This window comes from Gavialis gangeticus, unplaced genomic scaffold (genome assembly GCF_001723915.1).
Source record: "Gavialis gangeticus isolate Ggan-Ray unplaced genomic scaffold, GavGan_comp1, whole genome shotgun sequence".
Classification (NCBI taxonomy): domain Eukaryota; kingdom Metazoa; phylum Chordata; order Crocodylia; family Gavialidae; genus Gavialis; species Gavialis gangeticus.
Window position 1 is genome coordinate 4,669,141 of NW_017729034.1, and position 21,754 is coordinate 4,690,894.

The 21,754-nt window shown below is 41.2% G+C and overlaps 1 long non-coding RNA gene across 1 annotated transcript in view; it reads right to left on the reverse strand.

Annotated features, from left to right (window-relative positions):
- Nucleotides 1–21,754, reverse strand: part of LOC109304598 — a 589,090-nt gene that overhangs the window by 222,740 nt on the left and 344,596 nt on the right. The window contains exon 5 of the long non-coding RNA XR_002099429.1: nt 17,358–17,442. This is a non-coding gene — a long non-coding RNA (uncharacterized LOC109304598). The remainder of the gene's footprint in view (nt 1–17,357; nt 17,443–21,754) is intronic.

Sequence of the window (21,754 nt, forward strand, 5' to 3'; positions counted from 1 at the left end):
CCCAATTATTTTTCTATGATTTGTATCCCATTATTCCAGTCCTAAGAACCTTGTAAGAAGTGGATGTCTCTTTGCTATTTTGCTTGTGAAGGGTTTTTTGTGGAGCATGGGCCAAGTTCCATTAGGGACTAAATTAATTTTAGTTGTTATCAAAATCAGCTCGTGAATTCCCACCCCCACCTCCCCAGAGCAAAAGTCTAAAGTATTAAACAACTGTGCTGCTTAGTTCCCCATGAGAACACTGCTTGTAACTCACATTTAAACCTATTCTATAGGAGGCCATTCTCCGGGTAAGAGACAGGAAATGTCTGGCGAACTGCTGGAAAAAGAAATACCCACACATGTCTATAAAAAACTGTTAGTTTTAGGGTGAGGAAAATGTGGGGATATAATCACAGCAAAAAAAAAGTCTGCACTCTTTGTCTTTGCAAACAGGTCCCTAAAAAGGCTGCAGACCTATTTAAAGGGTCCAAGCTAAAATTTATTTCCATCACAGGCTTGGCAGAGTTCCCCCATTTGTACACTGACCCCAATGCTGCATTTGGACCCCATTCATTTGGGTCCCATGTTCTGGGAAGCTTCTGGAATATGAGTGGCCTCCAACATGGTCTCTTTTCTTTGCCCCTTTGGCACTCTGCCTACACACAGGCTCCCTCTTCACAAAAAAAATGAAAAGTAGGACATCATCAGGGCTGCCAACTGTCTGTAAATTTACGGACTGCCCATAAAAAATCCAAGCTAAAAACATCATTCTGTAAAGCCTGTAAAAAAACTGAGCTGTCCATAACCCCTCCCCCCCCCAAAAAAAACAAAACAAAACACAAAACTAAGCAACCTAGAACTGATTAACAATTCCTCATCAGAAATGAAGTGGAAGTTAAGTGGTAAAGGACAAACAGAGCCATTTGGTTTCTGAACAGGAGCACAGTGCCCTGCATGGAGCTCTGTCATGGGAGCTTCTGGAGCTTGGTCTGCTGCTGCTGCTGCCACTACTGCTGGGTCCCACCACCTGCTGGTAACACTGCTGGGATGCAAGTATGTAAACAGTCCTTCTTTTGGGGTCTATGCTGGGATAGGGTGGGGGGACAGCAGGGGTAGAGCTGGGGATATGTTGGGGGAGGTTGAATAGGGGACCCCTAAGTGGTGGCAGCATAGTACGAAATCATTGCTGCAGTCAAGGAGGGTTGCTAACCCAAGTTTTGGGGGGTTTTTTTACTGATAACCTGCAAATATTTTTACAGAAAACTAGACTGTTTTTTTTAACTATGGCTGAAGTTAAACTACTAAATTTAAATCCAGCCCTTGTCTAGGGCCTGGCAAAATGGTTACATTTAAATTATGTAAAATGCGTCAGTAAAAAAATTGGGCTATCAGTAAAAAGTTTGCAGATTATCAGTAAAAAAAAAAAAAAAAATTATTGTGTTGGCAACTCTCATTGCCAACATGCCCTACACTTCCAGAGTAGTGTTGATCTCCCTACTCAGTGTACCCTTTTCCAAAGTTCCATCTTGTTGGTAATTCTGGGTTTGCAGTTCAACTCTTCAAGAATAGGTGTTAATGAAAAAAAACAGTAATATGGGCCTTACAAAAGATCCAAAGGAAAATCACCTTTTACCTTATGTAGCACAAGAAAAATGTAGATCCTGTCAAAATAATTGTGTGCTTTTTTGTGCCCTATTTCCTAACCACCACTGAGCATTGTCTTAGAAATAGGCTAAAGACTTCTGAAAAACATGGGATCTCTAACCCCCTCCCCATACAGCCACTCCTGCACATGGCTTCTCTATACAGACAGATTTCTCAAAATATTCCGGTTTCCAGAATTAAATGACTTTTGACTGATGGTTTCAATCCCAGCCTGGCATTCCTACAGCGGGGACTAACTGCCAGATTCTATTCTACCTATTATATGCCTAAATGTGATCCTATTCCACTCTGTTCAAGTCCCTGAAAAATAGTTAATCTGAAACAATGGGCTGGTCCTCCTCCTGCCTGCTGTTTTTTTTTTAGTTTTTTGACTCAGTCTGAAGGGTAAAATGGCAGTGTTACCAAACTAGATGCACTAATGGATCCTTAGAACTTGAACAGGTTAAGCTAGAATCAAACAGGCATCTAAGTCAGGTGCATTTGCCAAAGGAATAGTTTCTTTTCCAAGAAGCCACAGCAGAGAGGGCTAAGATTGAACAAGTTACAGAGAAGGAATGCTGTGCTCCTATCTAGGGCTGGTCTTTGAGACTGTTATTGCAAATTATAACTCTATAACTGCCCCTCACCCAATTTCCAGGAAAAAACAAAAGCCTCTAGCTCAAGCAAAGTGCTACTTTAAACTCAAGCCAGCTGGCTGGGAAAGGGGTGTGGGATGAAGCTCAAGTGCTGCTGTTGCTGGAGCTAGTAATGCAGTGGGAACTCTGCTGCTCTGTGCTGCTTATCCAACTGCTCTGCACAGCTTGAGTAGCATGGCCCTGTTCACTCCAGCTCAGTCGGCTGAAGAGGAGTCTTTGAGCACAGATAACTTTACCTGGCCCTGCAGTGAAGATGAGCACCTCTTGCTTACTCTGTAGCTGCCCATGCTGTTCATGTGTAATCCTTAAGGCCCTTAATTGCCAGCAATTTAACTCAGAAGTAAATACCCTCACATGGGCACTTACTGACTATTCCTCTGCAGCCACAAAGGGCCCCTTTCACAACTGACTAGTGTGGTTTTGTCACTTGAAGTACAAAGAGGCAGTATTTGGGCTGCCCATTTGGACAGCCACATGTCTTTCATATTTCAAATCCTGACCCCATGATGGCTCTCTGACCACTGTCATTCAAAGGGGGATTTGGCAACAGAGGGAGAAAACCTTTAGCTACAGTGATCCACTAGCCAACTCATCCCATTACTAACACATAATGTCATAAGCACCACAGACAGTTATTCACAATGAACGGAGAATGGCAGACCCATCCTTGTCTCTGAAAAGCTGCCCAGGCCAGCTGCTAGGGCTGTCCTCTGCATGCAAGATTTGAGCCAAAGCATGTGATAACAGGGCAAGCATCAACATAGCCCATATATATCCTCTCACCCTTGTGTTACCGGAAGACCTTAACTCTGGCTATTTACCCCAGAGACATCACTGAATGTCTCACTATTAAACTATAAGTGCAGCAGGGTTTTAATGACTTTTTTTCTCTAGCTGTTCCGGGATTTTTCTTCCTTGGCTGTAACCAGTTATAACCAGCTGAGAATAAGTTGTTATCCCTCTGTACAACTCACACCAGCTAAAAGAAACCAGTGTTGTTATGCAAGTTTAAAGGGGGAAAAAAGTTTTGTTTTATGGTTAATTATCCATGTCTATTTGCAAAATAAATCAACCTATTGTGTACCACCAGGATTGGTAGCCCCATTTGAACTTTGCTTTTCATTAATCACTTTATAAATAAAAGCTGACTCATTTTTTTTCTTTTTGGTTTGTTTATTACTTATGTCTGGATATAAACTGCAGCAGTGGTGCGAGAACAAACTATGGATTATTCACCCATCTTTCATGATTTGCAGGATACTGAGCCTGTTTTTTTCTATAATCCTAGTTAAATTCAAAGTACAAAAATGTTGGCCTTCTGTAGCAGACACAGTCACAAGTAGGTTGAAACAGATTTTGAACTAACACTTGGTTTTATATGAAGAAGATCTAAAAAAAAAAAATCACAATTTAAAGCCCTTGCCTGGCAAATATTTAGACGCATGGGGCATGTATACATGCAATGTTGCTATGGCAACATAGCTATGGCACCATGCTTTACTACATCCTTTTGGCAGTAGTAAGTAAAGCACAGCACAGTAACCGCCTGTACTCTGCCATGCGTGTGGTGCACAGAGTTGATTTCACCACTACGGCAAAGTAGCTGCCGATCACATGTAGACTCACATGATCGCTATGTCACCATAGCACGCCATACGGCAACATAATGCGTCACTACAGCAATGTAGGGCGACATGTAGACATGCCCATGTTTAAGCTTGCATGTGTGACTGGGAAGTACTCAAGCAGGTATAACTGTCTGTAATATCTGGAGGTGACTTTGCTCACATTGTGTGAAGCTGATCTGCAAAGGGGAGAAATTTACTTTCTGTCCCTTTGTGCTGCCTTATGATTTAAAACATGGACCTAAATTTTTTAATTCAAAATTTTGTTTATATTGTGCATGTGTATGTATGTGTGCATACCAACTACTTATATATTTATGTATATATTCAAGACATGAAATTCAGTTCTTGTCTACCATGGACAATACACAATAACTGGAGATCTAATGAAATTCGGACATCACAAACCTGAAGAGTCTAAAAGCTGAGTAAGTGGGAAATCAAGGGATCTTGGGCCAGCCTGTTTAAAACCCATTTTATTAATGGGAATTTAATTCCAATTTATGAGAAACACTTTGGCAAAAAACATTTTAATGAATGATTCAATGTTACTCCTATTACTTCCATTAAGAAAGCACAAAATATGTTTGAGACCATCAATGAGCCCTCCAGCAAAACTAGGAAAAGAGAAATTAGCAACAGCAAAAAAAATCAAGTCCCTTCCGCTCCACTCCCCAATCCAATATTAAGATGCCAGAACTCCTTTTTAACTTTGTTGGCATATGCTATTGCTTAGATACCCATTTTAGTTTACATGTCTATTAGGATAAAACCTAATAATTCTAAGTAGTTACCCAAACTCCTATAATGTGCCCATGTTACGCTTAAACCACATGAAGGACAATTAAAATGCAGGTGTTCACACATTAAAGCTCCCTGACTTGTCCTACCTGCCATCTGAGCATCTCAAAGTTATACCAATTTAGAAGAGGGTTAACTCTAGGCCATGCTACCTAGCTCATGTTAGGGTAATTTCAGTCTGCTACACAAAGATAAAATGAGTGATATTCAGTCCTCCAGCATCCCAAGATGTACCACTCCCTGGTGCTCCCCCTCCCCCCACCCAGAGCAGTGATAGAGCCCAGGTGTCCTGGCTCCTAGCTACTCCCCAGCTTACCTTCTTTCAAGTGGTGAGTCTAAGCTGTGCAGGCAAGAAATAGCATTAACCCTTAAAGTGTGACTGCTCACAGCACATTGTAACTTTAATACATCCTAACATTCCACAGATTTAGTATGGTCTAAACATAATATGTAACTTCACCTTGGTTACTGGTGCATAAGGACCTGGCTAAACTTTGTATGGCCTGTAGCACGGTCCAGCACCATTTCAACAGTTGTTTAGTAAGAGAACTAGTGAATCATGTCTTGCTCTTCTTATGTTAAGAACGCCAGACAGTTATCAGTAAAAGGATGTATGTAGGATGTGTGTTCCTCATATTATTTTATTTCTGATATAGAAGGCAAGTACAAGTGAATGAGTTAATTCTATAGGAATATATGGTGCAACTTGCTAGCTAGCTATTAAAGGGATTGTGTGAAGTCATATGTTAAGCTGGCTTCATTTGAATTGCTACAGCACCACAACAGACTGGGAATTGGTTAGCTCCTGACTGGTTATGCTGTTTTACAGGCCTAATAAAAAAAAGTAGTTTTTATTCATTAAAGTAAGTAATTATTAACACTTTCACTTGTCAATAACCTTTACTAGTTTCTAGATGTTTTTTATCTACTCTCTGTAAGAGAAAGTCATAATTCTCCATGTGAAATCACTAACTGAGTGTTATGGGAAGGGCTGTATTGTCACTAGGGTAAGAATATGTGGTATCATTGCCTTCTAGAATTAGGTCTGAACTATAATGTCTGGTGCAAACATGCTGAGTTGCCCCAAATATAAAAAGTTGAACAAAACCAGAAGCAGCCTTTCAAGAAAGTAGAGCTCCAGATTTGGAGCTAAAATACTAGATTTCTAATAATAAATATTAGTAATAATAGGAGCCAAGGAAGGTATTTTTGTTTGCATGTTGGTGCTATTTGAGAATCACAGACATCTGAAAGTCAAAGAAATCCGCTGCCTCGTTCCTTGCTTTGCAGATGGCTAAGCTGCTTTAAACTTCATTTGCTAAAGTAAATTAGTTCCTACTTAAGTGAAAACAAAAAGTTAAAGCCACACACGCTTGTATGCATAGTGCAGCAACAAGGCAGGAGGAGGAATGGGTGGACCTCCACTGAAACAACCACAAGCAGTTTTAAGCACCTCCCCAGCTGCTCCCACTAAGAATAGTCAACTAAGAATTATTTAACATCTCCAGTTTAGTCTTCAAAGGGCAGAGGAAGAGCAGCCAACTCTTAGCAACACAGAAGACCTGAGTCAGGATTATGGAGCCATATACCACCAAGCAGAGAGCTACTACCTACAAGAATGGGAATTTATCAAAAATCATACTTTATCATACTCCAGTGCACCCCAGCAGTCTGGAAGAGCAGAGAGTTGGGTACCCCTTCAGGTAAAAGAAGGGACCTATGGAATCCAGGAAATGTAACAATAATCTTTACTGAAAAATAATTTAAGAAATAAAGGTAGTAAAAACATGGACACAAAGCTGTTTTTGGAAGTTTCTCCTCACATTTTCTCTTCATCTGTTGACAAAAATAATGTCTCATTATAGAAAGATATCATCTATTTGTTTTGATTTGCATCCAAAAAACACATGCCAAGAGTTTTAGGTGTCTTTAACTCCAATTAAGAGCACAGCGAGGAAACAGTGAAACCAACATTGTACTGCAACCTCCACAGTCAGAAATAACCAAACAAAGAGCTCAAAGACCTTCAGCCATCTGTCCCGTCCCAGAAATGCCAGCCCTCCTCAGGAAGATGGGGTGAGGTATGTAACAGGACCTCAGAGTCAGAAGATTCAGGTGCCTTTTGACTAAACTGGAAAATAAACTCCCACACACAGCCACCTCATAGAAAGGGAAGAGCTTGCTCACAGATCCTTTTCTTTCATGAATACTAGACTAGAAGGGACCTTGTGGAATCAAGTCCAGACCTCTGCTCTTTTTTAATACAGACAGCTTTGACTTATGTATCTCACCAAATCTGTAATGTCAGGGACTCACCTAGGGAGAATGGTAGCCTCTCAGCAAGGTAGGTCACACAGCATTTATGACATGCTGATGAAAACTATCACAATAAATTTGATCTGGAAACTTTTGCAAGGACTAAATTCACTTTGCACAGTACTGACATCATATGGCAATGGCAGGACACGCTGTTTAATGAGGGGATTATTCCATTCTGTTACAGCCTGAGTTTCTATATGAATTTAAGCTGTAGAGGCTGCTTCAACAGTATCATCTCAAGATAACAAATGCTTTAGGAATGGTAGAAAGGCCCATCCTTCCAAAGAAATGGATGCATTCTCCTAATCAGGGATGAGATAAGGAAGAAGTGTGCTACTGCTATATGATCATCCAGGGTTCAACTCAGATCCCCAAACTGCAGATCTGTGTAACAAACGTGAGCATGTACTTTGCCTGAAACAGAGCAGTTATGATTCCTGACCTATCATATGGTTACTTCCCCACCCTTACAAATCCTGGATTCAATTTTCCTCTGAGCTACTGTCAAAAAAATGGTGGAGAAGACATTCTACTGCATTAACTGGAATGGGAAAAATTAAAAACACAGAATTGGGTGTGCACAGCATACTGAAGAAAGCAGAGCCCAGGTTTCCTTACAAACCTTCTCAACTGCTTTATTCCCACAAGAGGGAATGGGAATTGTTAACACAGCCTGTGAGATTGAAGCTGAGTATGGGAGCATCTTTGAATCCCCTTATTGAAAGCAAAAGAAAAAAAGATTCTTACACAGTGCAACCATATCATGGGAAGGCAGAAGACTTTGTGCCCTCCCTCAGACTTTTGTGAATTAAAATACCTTTGTAACCTCATGAATGACTTTTTAAAATTAATTCAACCACTCTGGATACAGCAGAAGCATATTTGGTGGCTGTTCTTACACTACTGCCAACCTGAAGAATGAGCCAAGCCACAAAAATCATGAGAACATGCTTTAAACTCACGAGATTTTTTTAAAGCTTAATACATCTGAGGTTCTTTTTATTTTTCTTATTGAGCCTTTCAGGGTCATATTTTAAAGGCTTTTCCCAAAACAACAAAGGCTAGGAGCTTACTTTAAAAAAATAGAATACTTCAATCTTACATAGTCACATGACTGAAGAAGCTGAGACTTTAAGAAGAGTGTAAATACAAAATTGTTAGAGGTAGCAACATTAAGAACTACTGCAATGCTCCAGTAGCAAAAAAGTGAACAGTCTTTCATTAAGATTCAGTATTAACAAACAGTTGAGAAGAATGGGAGCAAGTTCATACTCCCACTTGTTGCCTACTTGTCTGTAAATTCAGGAAGACTGCACAGCATGAGGTCACATTCCCAAGAAGTTTTTGCAACCATAAAGACCAAATCCCCTTCTTAAGTAAAATAAGTGCTTAAATTCTGCAGAAACCACAGAACTCCAAAATTTTGGTCACCACCCAAGTGTAAATTACAGCCAGATTCTCTGCTGCTGGTATTTTCAGTGGTGCTACTTCTTGCTTGATTAATAACTGCAAAGAAAACAATTACAGGTATGTGTGATACAGAATAAAGGTTGACAACCTGTTTATAAGTCTCACAAGTGCACATGGCGAAATAAAAAAGCAAGACTAAAAGCAAGACCCTGGTGTTCTGGAGACTGCCTTGGACAAGGACATCCTTTCCACCTACTCCTGCTCCACACATGCCAATCTGGGCAAGAAGTGATGAGGGTCCTCTGATGGTGCTCCTACTTCCACTGTTCTCAAGTACAGTGAAGACGGCAGGTTAGAGAGGACCAGGCAGAGAAGGGAGAAACCCATGGGGAAGATTCTTCATCTCATTTTGGGGGTTTGGCTTCTGTAGAGAAAGAGTTGTGATTGGAGGCAGTCTCAAGGGACACCTATACATGAGCAGCGAGGCTGCTCTGATGTGCTGTAATTACAGCATGTTGAAGCAGACTCGATTACTCAAGTATGAGTGGTAATTATTGTGCTCTAGCAGCCTCCAGCATCTTGTGTATCAGTGTCCACGCACATAAAAATGGTGGAGAGGATGCTTTATCTCAAGTTTGTTGATAAGCTTTAGATAAAGTGCCCCTGCTGCTATTTTTCAGCATGGGGATGCTAATACACGAGATGCTCCAGGCACTTTAATTGGAGCAGCTCTCAGAACTGCTCTAATTAAAGTGCCCCCACCCCACTTCTGGAACACATGTATAAACGCCCAGGAGCACTGGTGAAGCAATACAGACATGCCCTATGTTACTCAGGTCACAGAACAACCTAGAAAGTAGCTAATTGGTGCCTGAAAAAAAGAAAGTGCCTTGCAGGAAGAAAAACCACACACTGTGTTTCAACCCTTTGGGTTCTGTTAACCCACTCTGACTTTGTAACCCTTGTTGTGATTAGTGCTATCTAGAAACCTAAAAAACAGGCCCATGAGGAAGTGGGTCACCTGATCAGCTTTGGCACATCTGATCAGCCCCAGCCAGTCATGATTATACCTTGACTTTAGCAAGCCTTTTAATACAGTATCTCACAACATCCTTGCAAGCAAGCTAAAGAAGAATGGGTTGGATGAATAGATAGTAACCAGTGGCTCAATGTTTAGTTGGCAGCCAGTATCAAGTGGAGTGCCCCAGGGGTCACTCCTGGGGCCAGTTTTTTTCAATATCTTCATCAAATACCTGGAAGATGGGTAGAGTGCACCCTCTGCAAGTTTGCAGATGACACCAAGCTGGGGGGAGTAGTAGATATGCTGGAGGGTAGGGCTAGGATTCTGAGAGACCTGGACCAATTGGAGAATTGGACCAAAAGGAATCTCATGAGATTCAATAAGGACAAGTGAAAAGTCCTGCACTTAGGAAGGAACAATCCCATGTACCAGTATAGGCTGGGGGCTGCCTGGCTGGGCAGCAGCTCTGCAGAAAAGGACCTGGGGGTTACAGTGGACAATAAGCCGAATATGAGCCAGCAGTGTGCCCTTGTTGCCAAGAAGGCTAACGGCATACTGGGCTGCATTAGTAGGAGCAAGGCCAGCAGATTGAGGGCAATGGTAAGGCCATATCTGGAGTACTGTGTCCAGTTTTGAGCCCCCACTGCAGAAAGGATGCGGACAAATTTAAGAGAGTCCAGCGGAGGGCAATGAAATGGTGAGGGGGCTGAGGCACATAATTTATGAGGAGAAGCTGAGGGAATTGGGCTTATTTAGTCTGGAGAAGAGAAGATGGAGGAGGGGGGAGAAGGGGGAAGGTTTAATAGCAGTCTTCAACTACCTGAAGGATGGCTCCAAGGAGGATGAAACTAGATTGTTCTCAGTGGTGGCAGATGACAGAATAAAGAGTAATGGTTTCAAGTTGCAGCAAGGGAAGTTTAGGTTAGATATTGGGAAAAAACTCTCTCATTAGGAGGGTAATAAAGCATTGGAACCAGTTACCCAGAGAGACAGTAGAATCTCCATCCTTGGAGGTTTTTAAGACCCAAACAGACAAAGCCTTGGCTGGGATGATCTAGTTGGAGCTGGTCTTGCTTTGAACAGGGGGTTAGACTAGCTGACCTCCTGAGGTCCCTTCCAACCCTCATTTTCTATAATTCTATGATATAGTCATTGTAGTAACTACCATCATATTCAGCACTTGTGCAATGCCTTGCAACTTCAAAGTGGTTTGTAAACCTCAGCCAACTCTTAATAAACATATGGCCAGAGGGGATCGCCTGGGTCAGAGTCCAGTCCCTGCTACTGTAGACAATCAGGCCATAAATCCTGCTTATACATTAGACAAGCTCCATCTTACAGCTTGTTTGGTTTTTTGGCCAAACGATTCATAACAGAAGGCCACCCCTCTGATGGATACAAGCCCTCTAATTTCCAGCTTACATTTATACATGGCCATTTATATTTGTGCTAAACATGTCCTTGAGCTTAAAAAATTCTTTTTCCTTGCTGCTGATTTTAGTGCATCCTATCAATGGATCTCAAAGCACTTTGTTACACAGTAACTAAGTAACCCTGTAACACTTGCATGGGGAATAACAAGTCAAGCATCTTTTTTCTCCCTATTGTAGAGAGGGATAAACAGAGGCAGAGAGAGACAAAGTGACTTGTCCAAGGAATCAGTTTCCAAATCTGGAGGTGAATTCAAGTTCCCCGACAGACTTCTGATTCTAGATCTGCTCCCTGGGTTTTGTTGTGAAATACGAAAATTTGCAGAGTTGAAACCTCTTCCTATTTTCACAAACAGCCTATTTTCATTTGAAGTCTCTGTCTCAAGGATCGCTGCTGAAAAGATGTCTGAACATCAAAGAGCTTTTTCTGTCTGTGGAACATTAACCCCTTCTTGCTCAAAGTCCATACAAAATCCCCTGGGAAATTTGTAGTGACTGGTTTTATGTAACAGATGACCAGCTTTATGGAACAGCTCTCCGTCCCTGGTCCTGGAGCTACTCATCTCTTGGCTCCCTCCAGGCACAAGCAGGGAGCAGAAGCTGACTAGGGCATGTGGTGTGTGGGCAGTGGCAGGACTGAGGGGACAGAGAGACCCCCCAATCCCCCAGCCCTGCTGCTATCCATGCAGTACACACACCAGTTGGCTCCCACTCTCCACCCATGTCTGCCGGGAGCTGGGAACTGAGCAGCGCCAGGATTGTGGGCCGATGTGAGGGGGGAAGCAGCACCAGGAACAGGGGAAGAAACAGTGTTGGGATCAGGGGGAAACAAGGGGGGAGGAGAAGCAGCGCTGCCTCCCTTTCACATCTCTCCCAGGTCCAGGCACTACTTCCCCAGAAGTCCCAGTGCTGCTTCCTCCTCATGTCTCCCACCCAGTCCCAATGCTGCTTCCTCCTCCATCTCCCACTCTCATCCTGGCACTGCTTATCTCTTCTGTCTCTCCCCGCGTCCAGTGCTGCTTCCCCCTTGCATTCCTGTCCCCCCACCCCTGGTCCAAGTGTTGCTTCCTTCCCCACAGTGCTCAAGCATAGGGTGTCACCTCAAGCCAGCAACACCAAGCTGGGAGATTATCCCAAACTCCACACAGCTGGAGCTGTCTCCGGCTCCCAGACAGTCCCCCCCCCACTCCCTGGAGCCCAGGCCTGATCCCTGTGCCCTCTGCCAGCCCAAGGGTGGCACCCAGGGCAGCCTGGAGCTCCCCCTGGCTGCTACAGGAGGGCAGAGCAAGGCAGGAGCAGCCCTCGACTGAATTGCTCCTGTTGCAAATTTACACTCAAAGGGTGCATGTGTAGATGTGCACCCAGGAGCAGATTAATATTAATAAGCATATTAATTTCATGTGTAGAGGCACCCACTGTCACTATAAAGCCCTTTTTTACATTACCCCATACATATAAAGAGGGTCTTGAAGTGAATGATATGGTTTATTTTCAGACCCTGAGCAGTTTTTTGTTATAACAGAAAATCAGGTCCTGTGACTTTGTATATGGCCCAGCGTACCCTTGATATATCATCAGCACAATTCACAAACTTACATCGAGGAAAATCTGACCAAGAAGGTACACCAGTAGGGAGTAATGGGCCAGAGTTTTCATTGGATGAAGGTGGTAAAGATCCATATGTTTCAATAAATGTGGAAAAACATTTTCCTTTAAAAAAAAAAATCAAGGAACATCAAACTTCCTTGAAACAATCCCTTCTGCTGTTTCCACATCTCCCAAAATCCCTGCTCTTAGTGCCTCTTTCCAGGGAGAGAACAGTTCATACAGATGTACAAAGCTTTACTTTGTATGTCTATTTGACAGGCAGAAGTGAATAATAAAACAAAATACAATAAACCACCCTTATCAGAAGAATTGCTGGATATCTGTGGACATCAATCACTTAAATGAAACAAAATATTTTACAGGAAAAAGAACTAATAAACAGACGTTTGGTCCAGCAGATAATTTTACTATGTTTCCGCACTTGCCACTGTCATTTGGTGAATGATTGAATGGTTGGGGTGAGCTTTGGAGGGGTGGGGGAGAAAGCTTTCATTGTCTGCATCCAAAGTTAGGGGGATGGGGGAGAAAGAGAGAGAGAAAAAAGACATGCAGTGCAGAAGTCACAGATGTTCGAGGGAACACTGTGACAGGAAAATACTCAATAAGAATTCCACCAGCTAAAAAAAGATCTTAAATAGATCCATTGTCTTCTGGTCTGAAGCCTTTAAAGAGGCTAGAAATAAAAGTCTGTGCTGTGGGCACCCAGACATTCTTCCTTTTCATCAGGATTTGCAGGTCTGAATACATTTTGTCGTGAGGAAAAACAGTAGAGCTGTACAGTCCAGTGAGGTAACAAAAGCAAGAGGCAAACAAGGGTTACATAACTGGCTTTTTACATAAATATTACATCAAGAAATATTTTGCTTTCAGAAAAGGAAAGAAAAAAATCCGGAGAAGTCAATCCAGCCTCACTTGATCCTCATTTTGCCCTTCCACATTTTGAGACATGCCAAGTAGTTTGACTTGCTATTTTTAACCCCCTCTTTCCATAAGTAAATAACCCATCCAGCCTTAGACCATTCACACGAGCTTTTCTTGTATTACCTGGAAAGTGCACCATGCACCAGGAAGGGTCAAGAAAGTCCTATTTTAAAAGCAAGTTAAGACCCTGGCAACAATGGCTTGCTGAGCTGCAGGCTAGAGCAGTTAGAAATGGCCCTGGATGTTAAAGTACCTCTGCTCTCAAACAATTTGAGAAGCGGGGAGAAAAAAAAAAGAGTCTCCCCATCTGTTATTTCCTTTTTCTTTTTGGCTGCAGAAAAATAAAATTATGCAAGAGCTTTTGAATGTAAAGGCTGTGTGTGCTTTTTCCCTTTTTCTGTGTACGCAGTATGTGATGTTGCGTAACTGAGTACAGAGTGGGCGGCTAGCGTTTACTATTGATTTACACTACTCTGTGTAATGAATTCAGAGCACTAAGAGTGAGACATACATGGGGTGAAAGACAGAGAAGTGTGCATGGGGGCAGGAGAGAGGAGCACTAGATGGGTAGCAGGGGAAGAACCATTTAGAGGGACTCAGCCCCCAACACAGGGATGGGACACTGATGCCAGGTATAAAGGTTTAATTTCTGTGCCCACTCCTCACCTCTCTCATTATACACTATTGGAAACATTGTTTTTTTAAAAGCATTTGAATTAAAATTGGGCCCAGAGGCAGTTATGGCAGCTCTTGCACTAGATAGCCAAAGCAAGAGGAGGCACAGGCTCTGCAATAGAGTGTAGAACTGGTGACAAAGAGAAAGCAGCGATGCCCACACATTCTAATGTTTGAATGCATCCCCCTCTGATTTATTTCCTCAAGAAGGGATGCAGAGATATGGATGTCACCACCTGTTATCTTACACCCTGCCTAAGAGGGAGAACTTGGCATGTTCCAATCTGCCTCTTCCTTTCCCACTGCCATTTTCATTTGCTGGGACCTCCCCATCCCAAACATGCAGGCTAGGTACAAACACTCAAAAAGCCCAAGGCAGAATTGATCTATGTTACTCAGTTTTCTGCCTTTGGCAAAGTTTAGATCGGTATCAAACAGAACCCTTCTCTGTGTGTGTGTTTGGTGGGGGGGTAAATCTTAGACCATTTTTAAAATCAATCTATGTGTGCTGAACTTCTGTTATGTTATGGATACAGACAGGTTTTGTGTGCTGAAATTTTGCTCTTTTACAGGTGTAGCCTGATTTCCAATCCTTCACACCAGTAGAAGTATAACATCTACATCTGGCCACAGAGCAAAACAAACTTGGGCAGTCATAGTTCCATAATTATAATGACAAGCATGATCAGCCAAATGCATCTAATTGCAGGTAAAATTCTCTTCCCCCTCGCTACTGATAAGCACCCTCATTTTCCAAAAGTTTACTGAGTCCTTCCCCATTTCTCCAGATATGTATTGTAAGCTTTCACAAGCTGCCTGGAGCTCTGTGCACCTTATACAACATTACATCCTGCAAAAACAGTAGGATGAACTATGGTAACTTTTCTTTACCATAATCAACCCATGAAATGGGAAATCACTTTAATGGACAGAGGTTATATGTTATACAGTTCCCTTGTAAAGAAACCTGTGACAACAGCTAACTATTATTATTACTATTATAGGCCCAATCCTCCAAGCTATACATATGTCAACTCCCATATACCGCCCGGGTAAAATCCTCTTTTGCCTGTTGTCTCCCGCTGAGCTCAATGGCAAAGCTTCCCTTAATTACAATGGGTAATAAACAATAAGACACATTACCATGTCCCAAAGAGCTTTCAATCTAAGAATATATGAACCCCCTTTTCTATTCAAAGGTTTTTAAGAATAGTATTTAATTAATCCCCTGAACACCACCACCACCAAAAGATTCTATTTAAACTTTCCCATTTTTTTTATTACATCCCCCCCAGGGCCATCTCTACTAATACTATGAGTTCCCATTCATTCTGGATCTCTGTTGAGCTATTAGATCAGACAGAGATAGGGAGAATGATCTTGCATTTCTCTTCCTTACTTATATGTGCTCATTAATTTTGTTCTCTCCTGGTCAGGGCAAAATGCAGCAAAAGTACTCCAGAAAAGGTTATCAGACAAAGTCACAAGCTGCCTAACTTTTTTGGTTTGTTTTAGGGTAAAACTGATATTTAAATTACTAAAGTAAAAATATTTGTAAAGGGGGAACAAGGCATGTAATTTGCACTAGGCATATACATTAAGAAAGACTGGGACAATAAAAATGTTTCATAGTTTCATAGTTTCTAGGGTCAGAAGGGACCTGAGCAGATCATCTAGATAAATGTACTAAGGTATATTTCCTTTCTTGAATAGGAGAATGCTAATTAAAAGGATTGATCCATAGAAGTCACAAGCAATACCTCAGAGTCAATAGGTCACTGGCATAAGGCTTGAGATGTGTCATATTTTCATAAGAGATGTAGGGGACATATAGAAATAAAAAAATGGACATTGGGCTCAACTCAGTTCCCATGTTAATCAGAGTAACTCCAAGTAAGAGCATGTACGTGTGCTTAGACATAAATATCTGAGCACTCTGCCGTGAATTATGCTTGGGACCCAAATTTGCCTCAAGATGTGTGGGTTCCTACTCTGTTTAGGCCCTAACTCAATATATCTTGTAGCTGGGCAGCTATGGAGCAAATGGCAGCAAAGGAAGGACTAGTTTCCATTGTAACCAACCTGTTTTCAGTCACTTGAAACTTTCTGAAAGTTTTGCTTCTAGACCTGGTGTCTGTCTAAAGTCAGCATTTGGAGGAAGGCTGGAACAATGTTCATTTGTTTTGAATATAAGGAGAGTGGGGGAAAGGCGGGGAGGTGGAATGTTCAGACCTTTTACCTATTGATAAATGTTTACTGCAAACTTGGTTTTACATGCCAGTGTCACTGCAGGAGCTGGGTACATAAGGTGAAAATTGGCAATTTGGCAGGAATCCTGCCTCTAATGTGCATTGTCTCAAACGGTTAAGAATTTCATATACTAGGATCCCACAGATAGCTTAACTCTGATCCCTGTGAAGTCAATGCAAGGCTTAGTGATCGGAATAGTACTAGAACCAGGTCTTAAAGGTTATTAAGACCTGCCACCTTATTGAGACTGCCATATAATGAAAGAGGCAAGTAGCTATAGCTGCCCCTGTTCTCATTGAACACATACCTTGTGCAGACAGGGTATTCTGGGTTGGAAAGAAGGCAATGCATAGTGGAATAATTACCTACCATGAACTTTTATTCTTTCTTCCCTCAAAAAATGTGGTTAGGAGTATGCATGGCTAAGTGCTCAAAGTCAGGAAATCCCCCAAATAGGTCAGCATGCACAAACTTAAGTTGCTCTCCTTAATTTCTCAGATAATACTGGACCATCATTTTTTTCCACAACCTTAGTCTTAAACAAATGAACATCACCTTCCACTAATGTGGTTCTTATTTCATGCGATATATTTGGAAGTAACAGACACATGCAAGAGAGTCTTCTCTTAGCGAGATTGTAGAAAACAGTAAATTAAGTTGTATTTGCTGAGAAATAGCATGTGATCCTGTAATTAAAGAAGGTATTTTATGGCAGATGTACAAGGAGCAGAGTTAAGGTTATAAACAAACAAAGTCTTAATGAGGCAATCGTAGCATTCTCTTAATATAGTGTCTTTCAATAACCATACAAAAGGGATGAACATAGTGTGAGCCTGCTGGGGTCACATAACAACAAAATGAGTAAGAGAGAATATAAAAATGGCAGCGACAGAAAAATAAATGCAGGGCTAGTTCTACTAGTTAGGGAGTTTCCATCCCACTGCAGACGAATTGTAAAACTATTTTCATTACAGTGAAACAGGAGGTAATAAACATGTTTTGCTTTGGCATTTACCTTTATTTTCCGCCTACAGGCTCCTCTGTTTCACATGAACTTGCTGGGCTCCACCAATTTGGAAATGACCATGACACAGCAGAAGCTAGGAAGAAATAAAGAAAAGATAAAAAAAACCCCGTGAGTTGGTGTGCTTCCTAATGATTGCTGCACACTGATAGAGCTCCAATATCGTTGTAGCCAAAACGTACCAGCAGTGCAACAAGCAAGGACTCAGTAAACAAAGTCCAAGGAGACTAGAGAAGAAAGAGACAGGAAAAAGGTCCCTGGTTACTATGGTCAACCCTGCCAGAACAGCATAACCGAGGTTGTATCAGTGTTTCCATTATAAACTTCCAAAAGGAAGTAATAAACGATGGTACAGTAACAGAGGCACCATACAGCCACTTGTAGATGCGCCCTAAGAGTCTTTGAAAATGCCATAGCTGAACATATGCATTTTATACAAGTCTTGTGTCCTTTTAATGCCACTTTTAAAATGTATAATAAAAACAGGCATGACATTGTGGTGAAGTCCAAGTAACTCAGGGATACTCAAAATATGGGTAAAGCACATTCCCTTCTCTGTTAGCTTGCAGAAGAATGATAGTGCCACACTGCAAATCTCCTAATGTTGAATCAAAACTGCCAGTATCAAAGGAGACTTCCCCAGAACATGGTTATTCACACCCAAACTTTCAGTTAAGACCTTCCTCTTTGTTTAATTCAGGCACCTTAAAATATTTTGAAAGTATCCATTAAGCCTCACAACAGCTCTGTGATACACTTTGCACAACATATTAAGCACAGTGGAAATCAATCCCAATTTTCCAAATTGGCTGCCTGAACATAGGTGCATAAATCAACATTTAAGTACTCAGGTCAACATTTTCAGAAACACCTAAGTGATTTGGGAGCTAAAATCCTGCTGGAAAGTGGCTATGGGCACCTAAATCATTTAGGGAAAAATGTTCAAAGGTACTGAAGTGCCTAAAGATGCAGAAAGGTGCATCTTTAGGCACCACAACACTTGTGAAAATTTGGCCTTAGACATATGAAAATCTTCCCCTAAATCAGTGCTAATACTAGCTGCCTAATATGGGCATTTAAGTGTCAAAACACACATCTAAGCACTTAGCTTTAGGCACCCTAGTTTGAGAAATGAGTACTAAGTGACTTGGGTGAGTCAGCAACGGAGTCAAGAATAGAACTCAGGCATCCCGAGTTCCAGGTTTTTTTTTTACCATTAGTCTGAACATGCCCCAAAACAGGACTCCACAAACACAGTGACTTCCAAAAGTAACAGTAACAGGAGCCAGGTGTATGTTCAGCAAGGGAATTACAGGTGGTCTTTTAGGATGTACCATAAAATTATCAATATTCACACCCGAGGGAAGAAGGTACATCATGAAGGAAGTGCCAGCCTGTTGTTTGAATTTCCTACTATTTAAGCTTTGTCACACCCTTAATGTTGCTTACATTCTCTGTGTGTGCACATATTGGTGTTTATTTTCTCTTCTGCTTTATATCAAACTTGTCAGAATAGTCAGAGAAACTTGAAGATGCTCATCAGCTAATGGGATTATTTGAAAATAATTAAACAAGGTACAAACAAATGGGCTGTTTGCAGATGTAAATGTAGTATAATAATAATGTGCACTTTACATCTTTGCAAATACAGAGAGCCATATTCAACTTCCTTTACCACTGCTGAGCAATACCTTAGTTCATAAATATAGACTATCCACAGAGGAAGCTACTATTCCTTTCTTCATCCCTGTGAGAACTTGAATCAGTCCAGTTTACAAGTAGAGGAAAAGGCACAAAAAGGTCAAGGTAGCCTGGAAAGGTCACAAATTGAATCAATGGCACAGCTGGAAACAAAAACTCTGGGCTCCTAGTCCTTTACTTCAACCATATTCCAATTGCCCCTCTGATGATCCCATTTACCAACAGAAGGAACATAACTACAGTCTTTTGGAAAGCCCCAGGAATTCCAGGCTGTCTGAAAGGCCCAAACAAGAAGAAAAGTTTCTGTGTATTCTAATCAAACTGAATTACAAGAAATATGGACCAATTTAAACCTAATATGAAGAGGACCCTTTTGTCTCTAAATACCCAATTCCATAGTTCCAGTGCTGTAGATATCTGAAATCTGGGCTGCCCTGCCAGGCTAGCTGGAGCAACAAAAAGGTGTCTTCATCAGTAAAGCAAACTTAAAACAACTAACAAATGGAATACAACAATGTGATATTTATACACATCACTCTAACAGAATTTTAGGAATGGTGATTTTTTTCATGTACTTTAAATTTTCCTCTCAAGATTTTCCACACAAGTCAGCTTTCAGAGACTGGCAGAACCTGAAGAAAGCAGACTGACCAGTACCAAAAGCAGCAGAGAGTTGACAATCATTGGGCATAAGGCTCATTATAAAAATAGAAATAGGGTGTCGCATTTGCTAGATGGGACACTTCCCCTTCCACAGAATCTGGGTCAAGATATTTATTTTATCTCCTTATAATAAGGTAAAATGACAAATCTGTACCTACTTTCCAGCCTCCCTCTTCAAAATGAACATGCAAAAACTTTTATCAAGCAATAATTAAAGGCATAAAATCTTTTTGCTTAATTGCTCCTCAAGCTAGAGAGAAAGGTTATTTTCTTACCTTATACTATGTTCTTCTGCAATCTCACAGTGTCAGACATTCAGTCATTTCAATGTCAGCTCCTCTTTTATTATACAGAATGCAAGTAATAATGAAACTGTGCTGATCTGCTTGCTTTCACTCTATATAGTGTCTATATTTATACACTTATGCTTCTATTTGAATCTAAATTTATCTGCTTTATCTGCCTACAGTGCATCTGTTTCTCATACACACAGACATATATATACATATACACACACAATTATATATCTCTCTATATATATAAACACACATACTGGTGAACCCAAGAATGCGCATGAATGTGCTGTCTGCCTCTGTACAATAATAGCACAGAAGGGGAAATATAAATATGTGCAAAATACATATACCATATGCCTACATAAATGTATGTGAACACATGCATCCACGCACACAGAGAAATATAGCTAAGCAGTAAGGGGTCTGAATATGCCTTGAAGGCAACTTGCCTTTGGAAGGTGTGTTAGCTACAGTGAAGTCTCTCACCTATGCAGAGTTTGCCTGAAGGTTTCCAACTGTTGCAGCTTTGCCAATAGAAGCACTGCAGAAAGCATTACTGTACAGTAAGCAGTAAGCACTAGCAGGCACTGCTATTTTTACTGCTGAGCTGCATGGACTCGCTCTGAGGAAGCCTGGATGGCGCAGCAGTAAAAAGGCTTCTGTCTTGTCTACACCACTGCGCTCACTCTTGCTTCTACTTGTGGAACTGTCCCATGCGACAGCATAGCATTTTGGTTAAAATACCTGATGCAAGTATTTACTTAAAGTAACCCATCTAAACTTAAACCAGGTCCCACAAATGTTGTTCGTACTCCAAAAGGCCATGGGAATTGTTATTGGACTAGACCCAGATTTGGCATTGAGACATTGGGTTGGGATTTTCAGAAGTGTCAAAATGACTCAGAAGCACAACTTGCAATAGGTTTTGTGCTCCTAAGACACCTATGTGCTTCTGAAAATCCCTTTTTGATCTTAAACCTTCCTTCTCTCAAGAAGAAAATCACATTCCAATGCCGGATTTTTTTTTTTTACTCTTCAAAGAAGCTCCCCCTAAATTAGTGGTACTATCTGTAAAAGAGAAATACAGAGATTCCACTGGACACCAAGGAGAGCTGCAAAAGACTGCCTTAACCTCTCCCCAACTACAGTTGTCTGCTTGCATATCTTTAAAAAACAGGAATGCCACAGCTGTGATAGCCCAGGAATTATGCAAGAGGCAAAGATTTTTTTGAGTAACATCTTTTATTATACCAACTATATATTTGGGATAAAGTTAGACAAGCTTTGGAATTTGCATTCATTTCAATCATTTGCATTCAAAAGCTTGTCTAACTTTATCCCTACTATACAGTTTGTCTAATAAAAAAAAAATCTTTGCCTCTCTTTAAAAAACGGATAATACTGAGAAATCTGCAAGATTTTTCTTCCCTTTAATAGACAGTAAAGAACTGCACTCAACCAAACAAAGACTACTCAGAAGTTAGGGTATTAACATACTTACCTGAATCCAAGACAAGTCTAAATTTAAGATGACCCGACATTAATTAGATGCTAGACATGGAAAATGTATAAATTTGCTATAATTTTCCATGTCTAAAATCAAATTAATGGAAGGTTGTCTTAAATTCATTCTCCCCACTGCTGTAGTGGGGAAAGCAGAGGCACGGTGCAGGTGGTAATGGGCAGGTGGCAGGGGAGTCAAACAGCCTGAACCCCTGACTGTTGTTG